This window comes from Sceloporus undulatus, chromosome 1 (genome assembly GCF_019175285.1).
Source record: "Sceloporus undulatus isolate JIND9_A2432 ecotype Alabama chromosome 1, SceUnd_v1.1, whole genome shotgun sequence".
Taxonomy (NCBI): domain Eukaryota; kingdom Metazoa; phylum Chordata; class Lepidosauria; order Squamata; family Phrynosomatidae; genus Sceloporus; species Sceloporus undulatus.
This window is the reverse complement of record NC_056522.1, coordinates 283518232-283531720: the sequence shown is the minus strand read 5'-3', so window position 1 is coordinate 283531720 and position 13489 is coordinate 283518232. Positions and strand designations below refer to the sequence as shown.

The 13489-nt window shown below is 38.5% G+C and overlaps 1 long non-coding RNA gene across 1 annotated transcript; it reads right to left on the bottom strand.

The window, feature by feature from the left end:
• Positions 1-368: 368 nt before the first annotated feature.
• LOC121922196 lies at positions 369-12604 on the bottom strand. The gene is made up of 5 exons (XR_006102122.1): positions 12469-12604; positions 9693-10120; positions 2976-3098; positions 1448-1612; positions 369-1363 (listed from the first exon to the last, which is right to left on the bottom strand). It is a non-coding gene; the product is annotated as an uncharacterized LOC121922196 (long non-coding RNA).
• Positions 12605-13489: the final 885 nt, after the last annotated feature.

Below are 13489 nucleotides of genomic sequence, written 5' to 3'. Positions count from 1 at the left end.
TAATCACAGCAGTCAGGGTGGTTTATGCAAAGAAATGGAAAGCTAAAGAGATACCATCAATGGATGAATGGTTAAGAAAAAGTCTTGAAATGAAGGAGCTTGACAGATTACCAAATCTCATAGGGGGAAATTGGACTGAAAATCCAAACAAGGATTGGATACCTCTAGTTAACTTTTGTAAAAATTACTGGTCATAGCTGTATATACAGACATTGAAATTGAATTATATATAGCTATATATCTATATACATTGAATTATAAACACATTATATGCACCAATACTTTAAATATTTGTACATATATGAATCTATACAAATCGAGTTACATATGTTATAATTAAAATTATACATAGATAGGAACACCATTATCAAATTTTTTATAAGATAGGAAAAGCCAAAAGACACATTAGAAAGTATCTGACATTATCTTCTAATCATTTGCTAGCACTATGGAAACAGTAAATCTAAAAATATATTACGATCATTCGGAGTCTTGCACCAACATTCAATCAAGTCAATATCCTTCTAAAAAGTGAAAAAGATGATAGTGATTAATAGACTTTACTATGTGCACAGGTAAATGGAATTAAATTGATATGGATGTATAAAACTTTTATAAACTTTTGCCAATCACATATTTAAACTACAAACTATTGAAACTATTCTTTGAATAGAGGATATAAAGCATACAGCTATAAAATTGCTCTAACAAGAGCCAAACGAAACTATATATAACAGTGTTGGGCTGGATGGAAGGAGAATTTATGTAAAAGGGAAAATAACAAGAAGTAATGCGATGTATGAAATGTACCTGAAGATATGTATTTGAAATTGCAGAAAGCTTGTGATTGTCAGATATCGTGTAACATACTTAAGAATCTTATCACTGAATAATTTTTTTTAAAGAAAAAGTAAATAAAAAAGGAAGCAGACAGTGGGGGCAGCCTATCTTCTTGTGGAATTCCAGAACCCGGAAGCAGCCACTGAGAAATCTCTTAATAGATGGCCCTGTGATGGTGGTGGGACTGAGAGAGAGCCTTCCCCTGAGGACTGTGACAGGTTTGCATAGGGAAGCCCTCTACATGCAACCCACATTGCATCCCCTAGGGTAGTCTTCTGCTTTCTGGTCCAGTCAATTATGTCACCCCTTCAAAGTGTTGAAGAAAATGCATCTGCCAATCCAGCCATCTTTTGTATGTGGAATGAGATGGGAGTGCCATCATACATATCCTTCAAGTGTATTGATTTGTCACCCACAGTCTCCATTAATCCTCTCTTGTTATACTTTTCAGCTGCTTTTTTAATGTCTCAGTTTCTCTCTCCTCTTCCCATTTTTCCCTTTTATCCTCAGCTTACTTCAGTTGCTGCAAAATAAGTTCAAAGTGTAAAAGTAGCTTGTATTGAATTAACTCAGCAGAAGGAAGAGGAGAGGAGGGGGAAAATCTTACCCTTCCCAGTAGACATAGCTGGGAGGAAACTGCTGCAGCCTCTCCTAGTTTGTGTATTCTTTTTCATTAACTGTTGCCATCTTGACCATACTCAGGTGTTGCTTGGTCACACGTGTTCCAGTTTTCATTTGTGAAATGTTGGAGGGACTGCAGCATGTTATTCACCTAAAGCAGCAAAATAGCTTGAAACGGACCTGAAAGCCATCATTAGACTCAGCCCTATATTTCCAACCATATACTATCAGGCCTTCTTCTTCAAATACTGTGTGATTTAACATTTTATAATAATTGGCTTTGTTCTCTCTGCTATTTAACTCTACTTTGAGAACTTTTCTTGGCTCCTCTCTGTTGCTCTTCTCCCACTTCAAAATTCCATCCATAATTAAATAGGCCATACTTTTGCATGATATGAGGGGGTTGGCCTCTCAATTTCATGTATTAATTTATAACAATCCTCATATTGTATTGGGGAAATTTTCTGGGGAGTAAGAGCTCCTCTTAATACAAGTGAGGGCAGGAGGAGTTTCAGAAATAAGCTTTGATAAAAGAAAAAAAAATCTGATAAATACATATCTTTTTAAAAAAAGATTCTGTCTGCACTCTTTTGCTGTAAGAATGCTCAATGCCAGACTCCTAAAGCACAGTGAATTTGCAGTTTCTAGTATTTCATAAGACCTGCAGGTCCCAAATGATCAATAATACACAAACATTTCTACAGTCAATGTTGGCATTGTTGTTTTAAGAAGAAACTCTGGCTTACAGAAAAAAGATGCTGGGCTATTTGATTTAATATTTATTGGGGAACTGCTTCCCTCCCATTCTCTACTGGTGATATTAATAAAAGTCAAGTTTTACTGAGACTCTCATCTCCATTACTACTTTTTTTGATACCCTTTCAAAAAGCAAAATACAGCAGAGAGCATGAGAGATGCATTGATTGGAGCAAAGGTTTATTTTCAGAACAAATGAAGCAGGGAGCCTGCCCAAAATACTGCTTTGTTTTAGAGCAATGAAAAAGTTTTTTAAAATTATTTAATTAATTAATTTTAAGTTGAGATTTTCTTAGCATTGAGCAAAATCAGCCGTTTCAGCAGGAGCCCTAAGGTGAGTCAATGGACAGGCACAGGAGGGGAAAATATCATTCAAACTAATTTACTCCTTTTTCTAATTATGGCCTTTTCTTTCCACCACAGTAAATCTTCTTTTATGAGAACCACTGGAGTGCACTTCAAGACTGCAGCTACTTGAAGTTATGTTTTGAGAGGAAAGATGATTACTTGGTCCAAGCCAGCATGCTGTCCACAGTTTGAAGTGGGCAATCCAATTCCAGAGTTTGGAAAAGTTGGTGGGAATCCACTAAGGTAGATATGAATGTGTAACCTAGAAGTTTGCATTCCTTACTGATTCATATTCACAATCCCTAGATATTCTCTAATTTCAGGAATATGTGGGGATCATAAAAGTCCCTCAGCCCGCACTTACTACATAACACTAGTAAATCCCACTGAGTCAATGAAGATTTCCATACCTGGCTCCATCGCTGGTCAAACATGGCTCAAACATCCTTAAAAAGGTGGAGTAAGCACACGTGTCTGGAAGCCAGGCCTGCTTCCTCAATCGTCAGGGAATCGTCGCTCTCTCATTAGCGTCCCTGAATCATCAACACAAACACACACACAACCAATACATTAAAAATGGGTTTAAAATATAAAAGTCATTTAAAAGCAATGTGCATTAGCATTTTGAGATAAACCTGTGAGCCCTAAAGGCTTTAATAAGTACAGTAGCCAGGTTTTTACTTGGCCCCTAAATGAAACCAACATTGGCACCAACTGTGCCTCAAAACTGAAAGATATTAAATTTAAGGGGTGACATGATAGCTATGTTTAAGTGTATGAAATGATGCCATATTGAAGAAGGAACAAGTTTCTTTTGTGCTGCTCCAGAGACTAGGACATGAAGCAATGGATTACAACAATAGGAAAAGAGATTCCACCTAAACATTAGGAAGAACTTACTGATAGTGGTTGCTCTTCCACAGTGAAATATGTTGCCTTGAAGTTTGATGCAGTCTTCCTCTTCTCCTCTGGTTTTTAAACGGAGGCTGGATGGCCAGTCTCTAGGGTCCATATGCTTTTATTTACTTATGCAAGGCTTGCCTAACCTGTTTGTTTGGATTTCTTATGTGTATTTTGTTAGTTTTGAATAAAAAAGTTTGTTAAAGCTGGTTGGACTACTCTTCTCTTTCGTGGTATAGGAATCTATCCCTTTTCTTCTCAAGTTATTTCTTCCACTGGTAGCAAATTTCCTGTTAAAGAAATAATGCCCAGAAGTGATTTGATTGCATATTCCTGTATGGCAGGGGATTGGACTGGATGGCCATTGTGGTCTCTTCCAACTCTATGATTCTATCACCTGGTTTCCACATGATGTTTTCTCTTTCATATGTTTTTGTGTAAGCATGGTAGGCTGGTAAGTATGGCGGTGAGTACAATAAACCCTTGAATAAATTTAGCATTGGAGTCAGAGGCTGAAATTAAAAAGCAAACTGGTGGAGAGCTGGTGTCCACGACCATACTTATGCTGATGTCTGGGGCCCTGGTCCCCTATCCTAACTCCTTGGCTACACCACTTCATCATTTTGGTTACTGATCAGGTGTGCACATGGGAATACGTAGCCGCCTCCATCTCCAACATAAATCTGTTCCTCCTTCCCTGGGTGTATCAAGGCAGAAAGAATGTGGCCATGCACACTCCCTAGCTGACTGTGACCAGAGACACCTGGCTGCTGTTGAATACACAGGATCAGGAAGACCACAATAGGACCACAACAAGATCTTCAAAATACCTTGTTCCACAACATGTCCCCAAAATACAGTTATAATGCCTCAGTAACATCTGCATATGACATCAACATGAGTCTAGTTAAAATATGCAAACAGTATTGTAAAAGATCTTTAAAGGATTTAGAAAAATACCTCGTCTCTTCTGTGTCCTAATATGCCCTGACTATGACTATGTCTCTAATTTATAGCAAGCATCTTGTTGTGTTTTGTTTTACCTCATCAGTGCATCTGAAGCCTATTTTACTGGGTGGAGATAGATTGGAAGCACAACATGACTTTGTACTTGACCCATTTCCCCAGAAAGAATCAATTGGTTGGTGCATTTCTAATTCTTCTCTGGGAAAGTGGCCCAAGCCACATAAATCTGGTTCACAGGTGTTCTCTTGAATCTGCTAGTGAGGAATGAGTGGGAAATGTTAAAATGACAGTTAGGGATGATTTAAGCAAGAGAAGCCCATTTAAAATCCTTGTCATCCCAGTCAAATTCACTTCAGTGTTTACTGTGCCGACCAAAGATTGATATACAGCAGATTCTAAAACAGAATCCCCAGAGAGAAATATTGATTGTTTAACCAGATGTCCTGTCATATAGCCTTATTTAAGGACAATTCCACTTACCAGATCAATTTTGGAAACAACTGACTCGTGTCAAGTTATTAAGGGGTCTTTGTTGGTCGATTTGTGGTCTAGTGCAACTAATTTGTTTTGAAACAGTGAAGTCTGCATACATTAATTTCATGCCTCGGTTTCACATAGAGAAGCATTTGTGTGAAAGTTCCTCCAAATAACAGCTCCCAAAGTTATCGTGCTTCATTTTCTTCAACATGTGGTATTTTTAAATGTTTTCTCATAGAAATGCCTCACTGCACACAAATGATGAGTGGCAAATTTGTCACATGTGAACTTGGTCATAGATTGATTTAGAGTCCCTTTTCATGGTACAATAGTAACACAGGAGATGCTGTAAAGTCTCCCCTTCCCAATATGCTCTAGCAGAGCAAGAAATGCAGCTACATCCTGCATCAGTTTTGTTGCTTTTCCTTCTGTTCAGCTCTTTGAACAACACCTCATCCATGACATGATGTCCCACATGCTTGAACTGTTCATCCCTCCTTCTCCCAAGTTGCCATCATGGGATCACAAAACCCAAGTGGTGTGAATCCACTTCTTTGCCTCTATTTCGTCTGAAAGGAACCTATTTCCCACTGGTGGAAAGTAACATTTTACCAGTCTCTTTATATGAGGTCTGGGAGAGTGATGACTATCAGTTAGGTGATGGCACCTGGACACTTTCCTGGTAGCATATAGGTTTGGAGGTAGAAATGCACCTGGGTGTAATGAAGTACTGTATACATCCTTGTGCAAAACCGGAAAAAGTTGTTAGGCTAGCATAACACCCAGTTATGCTAGTGTGAATCAACAGGCAAAATTCAGCTAGTGTTTACAGCAGGACTTTTGAAATGGTTGACCTTATTATTTATAAACTAATCACATTATAGCCCATCAAGGCTCTAAAAATAATGTACAATATAATTGATTAAAAGTAATTTCAAAAAGTAGTTTTAAAAACCAAAGACCATATAGAATTGGGAAAGCAAAGATGGAACCAAGCTTACTTCACTTGGGAGGAAGTTCCACAATCAAGGTGCTGCTACAAAGAAAGTTTTGTCCTGTATGGTCTCCAATCTTAGGAGGATCTCCAATGTTTTAGATTTCCTTGCTCCAAGCTGTATGAGACTTGGTAGCTCAAAACTGGCAGCTTTGATAGAGCCCAGAAATCAACCAGAAGCCAGTTTAGTTTTTTTAAAACTGGTGATATATGATCTCTAAAGTAAATGATAGAAAACAGTCTGCCTGCTGCATTTTGCTCCAAGTTGTAGCAGTGTTAAACACTGTTCAAGGGCAGCCACATGTAGAGCAGTGCCATGAGGTTGGCAGTAACTCATGGTGTTCCTCCCCAATTGACTTCTTCCCGTATCACACCATACAGAATCCTTAATAATATTTTTTTGTACTAATGTTGCTCATAAATTGTAATTCATTGAATGTAAAGGTAATAGCTGTGGCATAAATTATTAAAATTAAAATTATATATTTAAATTACAGTATCATATGCACAGCCTAAATGTATTTACCTGTACATAGTTTCATGTGGTTAAAATGAAAATTTGGTAAGATGTGATGTATTTAAATTTTTTAAAAAAATAATTAACTTTTAATTTTTTTTATTTTTACTTAAAAAAAAAACCTGGGGCTTCTCCTTTCTCCTTCCACTGAGCCTTGCCTCATTCACCCCATCTCTTCAGCATTTTAAAGGGATGCAGGTGAACACCACAGCCTGTTCTGCCAAAAAGCAGATCTATTTGAGGAGCAGTGGTGTCACGCCCTCTTAGAGTGTCACTTGGTATAGCTGGTGTCCCCCAAGCCCCCCTACTGATGGCCCCTCGTGTAGCGTACAGTACAGTACAGGCATATCTCAGTTAACAGATAGATCTATAAATTTGCCTGACAAAATGAAAATCATTAAAAAATAGAGGGTGGTTTAAAAAAAAAGAAAAAAAAAAGATCCCTGGATATGTTTTGGAATAGGCTTTCAATTAGTCTTTCGAAGGGACCAAATGCTTTTATTTACTCATGCAAGGTTTGCCTAACCTGGTTGTTTTATTCCATATCAAACAAACATAGGATTTTATCCCATGACCAATTAAACCAGCTTACCTCTTCCGGCTTGAATTCAGGATCACTCCTAAATCACCACCTATCTAGCTAGGATGCCACCACCTGGATGCATCTTGCATCAAAGCTTTGCTCAGCCAGCACTTTTTCAAAGTCAGGGAGCTTCCGACTTCAAAAATTGGCCGGCTGAGTGAGGCTTTAACTCGGGATGCATCTGGAGGTGCCATCCCAGCTAGATAGGTGGTGATTTAGGTACGATAATGTCCGGGGGCATCCTGGATCCTGAATTCAAGCTGGAAGAGGTAAGCCGGTTTATTTGTTCATGGGATAAGCTGCATAGTATTGAATAAAAAGTTCATTTAAACTTCTTGAACTGCTCTTCTCTTATGTGGTGTAGAAATCTATCCCTGTTCTTCCCATGTTATTTCTGCCTCTGGTACCAAATTATCCAGGAACATTTTCATTTCATTAATGGAGGTATATTGCAATATAATCAATTAATAATTACAATATGGATGACTGTGGCCAAGGCTGGCTTCCCTAGGAGACAAAAACATTCCTGGACAGAACAGTCACTTGGTCTTCCAGAAGCATTGCTGGACCCAAGAGTGGCCCAAGCTGTGAACCTGACTCACCTGAGGGAATGAAAAACCTCTCTAGAATAGGTTGTAATCCCAATCACAGTTTTATTTTTCTGTTTTACTAAAGGAAAATATGTTTTGTCTGAATTAAGCCTAAATTATTCAGTCCATAAACTCAGGAACTAAAAGGTACCCAGTTTTCTTCCCTCCAAACTGTGCAGCGTCCCTCTGGACCAAAAAGAACCCAGAAAATGGAAATGGCATTTTTGGCTGTCCCTCTGTCCCAGCTGCACATTGTACCACAAAGCACCCTACGCCGAACATGATACCAATGTAAGTAACCAAGTAACCAAGAGGATTCTGGATATAGATATTTCAAACAGGTGCACACTTTCAAATGCATATAGATAGATTCTGGCAATAGGTACTTTGTGATATAGGGGCATATTTTGTTCATTTAAAATTATATATTTTTCATTCTAACATGTTGCTGAAGTTTAAAATAAATGCCCAGAGTGAATGTTCTCCTCATTGCTTTTAAAGTTCCTCTTTGTTGTAAAACTGATACATTGCACTCTGCTTTGAAAGAAAATGTCCAAGAAATATGATTGATTTTACTCTGATGTTCAGGTTTATGAATTGCCAGAATGTTCTGTTATAGACATGTACAAAAAATCTATGAGTCTAAGAGAGTAGTATTAATTCAAAATGTGTAGATGCTGGGAAAGAATATTTTTGTAGCCTTGCCAATTTAGAAGAATAAGAGCTCAGCTCTGTGCATTTTTACTCAAAGATAAGTCCCACAAGGCAAGCCCCACTGAGTTCAATTAGACTTTCTCCTAAGTGCATGTAGAATTGCAGTGTAAGGCTTTATTCATTTCCATAAGGCACTGGGTATTTTAAATAACATATCAAGTAACTAGCATTATCAAAGCAACCATAACCAGGTTTTAAGATGAAGGGGTTTTGTATTTGGAGGATGTGAGGCATGGCTTTAGTCGAGAAATGTATCTTGTCATTTTGGGCAGAAGTAATTCTGGAAGCAGTATTGTGCTCCTGAGAGAGACGGAATCATAACGTTCCCATGATTCATACTGAGTTTGGTATATAATACAGTTAAAAAGTTTTTTGTGGATAAGTGCTTCCTCTACTGTTGAAGCTCCCATTTAAAAACTAGGCAACTTGAAAGGTATACTTGATATGATAGCAGTTTTCACTTATGTGGTGCCTTTCATCCTAAAGTCTGAATCACCATTAGAAAAATACTGATAAACCTCCTACCATATCCTTGTGAACTGGATCTTATTGTACCAGTTTCACAGAGATGTCAGAGGACAATCCATAAACTTGAAGGGAAATATTGTGTCCTGAAGCTATTGTTGCTAAATCAACATTCCAAAGGAAAGGGAAGTTTAAAATTTTTTAGTAGCTTTATGGTATTCTGTGTGTTGCTCCCTCTGCCATTATAGTCTTTTAGCAAAGAATAAAAACTCCATACCACTTCTGCTTTAAACTTGCTTAGATCCATCTCACTTTTTGCTTTTGAAATGTGATACAAGTTTCTAAATGTTTCTGCCCACACATGACTTGACATTACCTCAGGTTTTAAGGTGCGGGGTGGTGGTGGTGGTCAGATTTTATGGACTGCAGATCCTATCATTCCTTATTATAGGCTGTGCTGGCTAGGGCTGGTGGCATTCCAACAATATCTTGAGGGCCACATGATTCCCCAATCCCATTTTAAAGGGAAGAATCATAAACCAATGGTAGACCAAATGCTTTACACACAGAAGGTTTTAGCATCTCCAGCTAGAGTTATACATTATTTCCAGTGCTTCGATGCATTAGATAGGGAAGTTGTCTGTTGCCAGAGTATGCACAAATTGTTAAGAAAGCATACTGGGCTTTTGAATAAAGAAATAATTGTTTTTGCTGCAAAATAACCTTGTCCTTCTACCCGATTTTTATTTGGAGTCACTTTGGTAAATTGTCTGTTTTTAAAAACTTCTGCCTGTAAGGTCTTGAAGACAGTTAGTGCTTGAAAGAGATTCCCCCCCCAAATCATCCATCCCCCAGTGCACTGCTCTTAATATAGGGTTGAGAAAGGTTCTTGTTTATTTGGAATTCAGCTTCCAGACTCACCTGGCAGTGATGGAAAGGAATTCTTCTACTCTCTTCTCCCTGTCTTTCTGAAGCTTGCACTTGGCCCCCTTTTTTCCCTTTTCCAGACAAGTATGCAGAGACCAGTAGCCAAGGAGAAAGTGTTGTGGAGCTTGACGTGGGTGAGAGGGGTTTGGTGAAACTCTGCTTGCCTACCAGGAAGGCTAATGTGAGCGTCCGTCACCTACTGAATAGACAGTAATGGGGACAGTCCTCTTCGATTAAATTCCTACAAGCTCTGGGCCCTTCTGATGCCACAGAGAAGGCTCTGATCTGTTGCTTTGACTGGGAATGCTGTCCAAATCTGGCATGGAATCTGCTGGTATTGGACTTTTCTGGTCCACAGACAGTAACACCATTGCGATGGCAGACTTCTTGGTCTCAGGGGAATCTGTGGCTGTGTTAATGGCCTGAAATTTAGAGATATTTATGCATGAACTTGTAGAAAACATTGCATTGCAGTACATGATGATGAAAGCGATGCAGATAAAAGAAATGGGGGAAGGAAACGTTTTTTCATTAACAATTGTTTAAAAAAAAGTATCTTGGCAAATTTATTCCCTGATTGGAAGCTAGAGCTGTCTACATACCCTACATACTCCCCCCCCCTTTTTTTTTTTTACTCTCCTTTCTTCACTCTCCATCCTGGTATTTTCCTCACAATGGACCTGAATAGTTGTGGTGGACAATGTATCAGTTTTTGCAAATGGGCCATCAGTCTGTCTATGTCCCTCTGGATTTCCATGCTACACCCAAAGATTTAGAAAGAGACAGATTTGGAGGACACTTGTTCTATTCCACATCCATCCAGACTCCCTACTCTGAAATTGGTCTAATTCTGTGTGCAGTTGATCCAAAGTAAATGCACCTTTCTAATCTTGTCAGCAGAGTCTTAAGTAAGGCTGTGTCCACATGGAGGAAAAGAAATATCCCTACCCCTGTTTCTGCATTGACTTGTTTATGATGCATGGGGCCTAAACAGATGAAACATGAGGCTAATCCACGCACCAGGGTGATTCTCTAATGTCGAAAGATTCCTTGTTTTCTCCAAATCAGGCTGGCAACTCTGGAGAATCCCCTGAGTGAATGGACTGTACACCAACCAGTACAGGGACAGAGGAAGAGTGTTGGCAAGTGGGCAGAAGAGGTCAGGAGGCACCCTAGGTTGGATGAGCTGCTGACCTCTTTCCATCCGACAATTTCAACTTCCACCACATCACTGTCACTTTCAAATTTGCGTAGTTCCTACAGTGCATACTCTGTTTTCACTAGGCTGGGGCCAGGATGGAAGACGGAAGTGTGCAGACCATGCTGCTGATATTGTCCCATTGTGGATTCTAGTTGTGAAGACAGCTAATATTTTCTGCAGATCTGGAAGCCTCAGTGGTAAGCGGGGTTTTCAGTGCAGGCATGCTTGGTTCAAGAAGAGTTGAGTCTGCAACACCAAGGAAGAAGAATCCCTTTATCTGCTGGTGGGGGTCTCAAAGGCCAGCGCTTTCATTAGGTGAGAAACAGACTGCTCAGCCATAAGAGTGTAGGGGTTTAGGGCCATCTCTGTCGAGACATTCCAATTTGTGCAGCTAATTGGTTTTTACTTTGTTCTGGCTGTGTATTTAAGTACTTCCGAAAACTTTGGAAACTGAGATAGACATAAATGAAAACAACAACGACAACATCAACATTGCCCAGACTAAAAGCAATGAGGAATCCAGAAACAATTGCTGCTTTATGTCGGGTATTTTAAAGTCAAGCCCAGAGGGCTTTTTTCAGAGTGTGGCATACATTGGATTCGAACTGTGGTTTCCATTACCAGTAATGGGCACACTATTGGCAATCTGCTGCTATGACAGCCACACTGAAAACAACAACTGTTAATACTCCATCTCCTTTACTATTGAACTTTTAAAAACAGCACCATTTAGCTGCATGAGGAATAAGTCACCTAGACTATCTGTGGAATTTTTTAAAGCACTTTGTGCATTGTTATAAAGATAATCTGTGGAGTGAGCTTTGTCTTTCACTGCTTCCCTCCATATTTGCTTTTTGCTTTTATTAACCTCTCCACCTCATCTCAATGTGCACTATTGTCTTCTCTGCCCATTTTATGACACTATAATAGTTTTTCAAAGCCCCAGGAATGTTAAGTATTTTTGTTTTAGTATAATATATGATTTGCAGTTAAATTCAAAATGCCACTGAATGAAGCATCCACACTTAGCTGATAGCACTGCTTCTTAAGCTACCTATTAAGGTATATCTATACTGTAGACATAATGGAGTATAACAACCTTGAACTGCCATGGCTCCATCCATCAGAACCATGGGACTTATTTTGTGAGGCAGTAGCACTCTTCGATGAACGAGTGGTTAGAGTTTTATACCGGGGTGTTGAATATCCAGTGTTACATTGACACTGAGCCATGAAACTCACTGGTTGATCTTGCATTATTCATTCTCTTTCACCTTATCCTACACCATACAACTGTTATGAGCAAAGGTGGAGGGAAGGAAAGCCACATATGCTGCTTCAATTCAATGAAAAGCAGGTTATAAATATGGACAATTAATAACGAATGTTAAATGAAATAATTAGCTGCACTGGAGGCTGAATTTATGCATCCTCTGAAAAAATGCAATTGCTGACACAACTATTGTTACACTAACATAATGCGCAGAGAATTTGGACCAAAATATTATCTTAAAACTCAGTGGACATGACTGGAGGGTTCCTCTTCAGGACAAACTGAAATAGGCTTACTTTAGAACATGTTGGGAATCATGCCTCCTTTCCAGATGTTGTTAGAATTCATCTTCCAGCATTGCTCGACATGTTGGCTAGTGCTGTTGGGTGGAAACTGAAGTTCAGTGACATCAGGAGGAGTGCATGATGACCATCCCTGCTTCAGGACTAATACAAAAGATACAGCTGATGAAGCATCTTTTGACTGTAAACACACTGCAATTTAGTAAACCATTTTCACAACAGCACAGTTCTATGCATCCTTATACAGAAGAATATTCCTTTGTGTACAATTTGGCTTACACACAAGTACATACAAGATCCCGCTTTTGTTTGCAAGAGACACACATTAAAGAGAAAGATAAGTTTGTTTTAGAAAATCAAAAGTTAGGCGAATTATTTGCAGCAGGAAATGAGAGACAGAAGAAGAAAGGAGTTGCAATTTATGTAAAGGAAAAGGGTATGGCTAAAGAAATTTTTAGAGACAAAGAAGGTTTCTTTATAGGAATTGAAATAAAATTACAGGCTGAAAAAATACTATTAGTCAATTTATATGCACCACAAGAAAATAAAGGAGAATTTTATAAAAAATTGTGTCAATTAATAATCAGATGGGATTATGAGAAAATCATAATAGCAGGTGATTGGAATGGGGTTTGGGACCCCGAAATAGATAGATCTAATGCAAAAAAAAGGAAAAGGAAAGCAAGGGAAATTGCCCAATTCAGCATTTGAATTAATGGAAGAGCTAAATTTAATTGATATGTGGAGAACAAGGAATAATTCTGGCAGAGATTACACCTTTTATTCAGATAGATTCAAGACATGGTCGAGAATTGACTTTATTTGTGTTTCGAAAGATTTATGTAAGGCTATTCGAAAGATTGAAATACTACCTAAAACCTTTTCAGATCACAATGCCATTAGCATGGTTCTAGAATCTTATAAAAAACAATTCACATGGAAATTAAAGAATTACCTCCTAAGAGATGAGGAGATTATTTGTAAAATTAGAAGTGAACTACGTTATTTTTTTCAA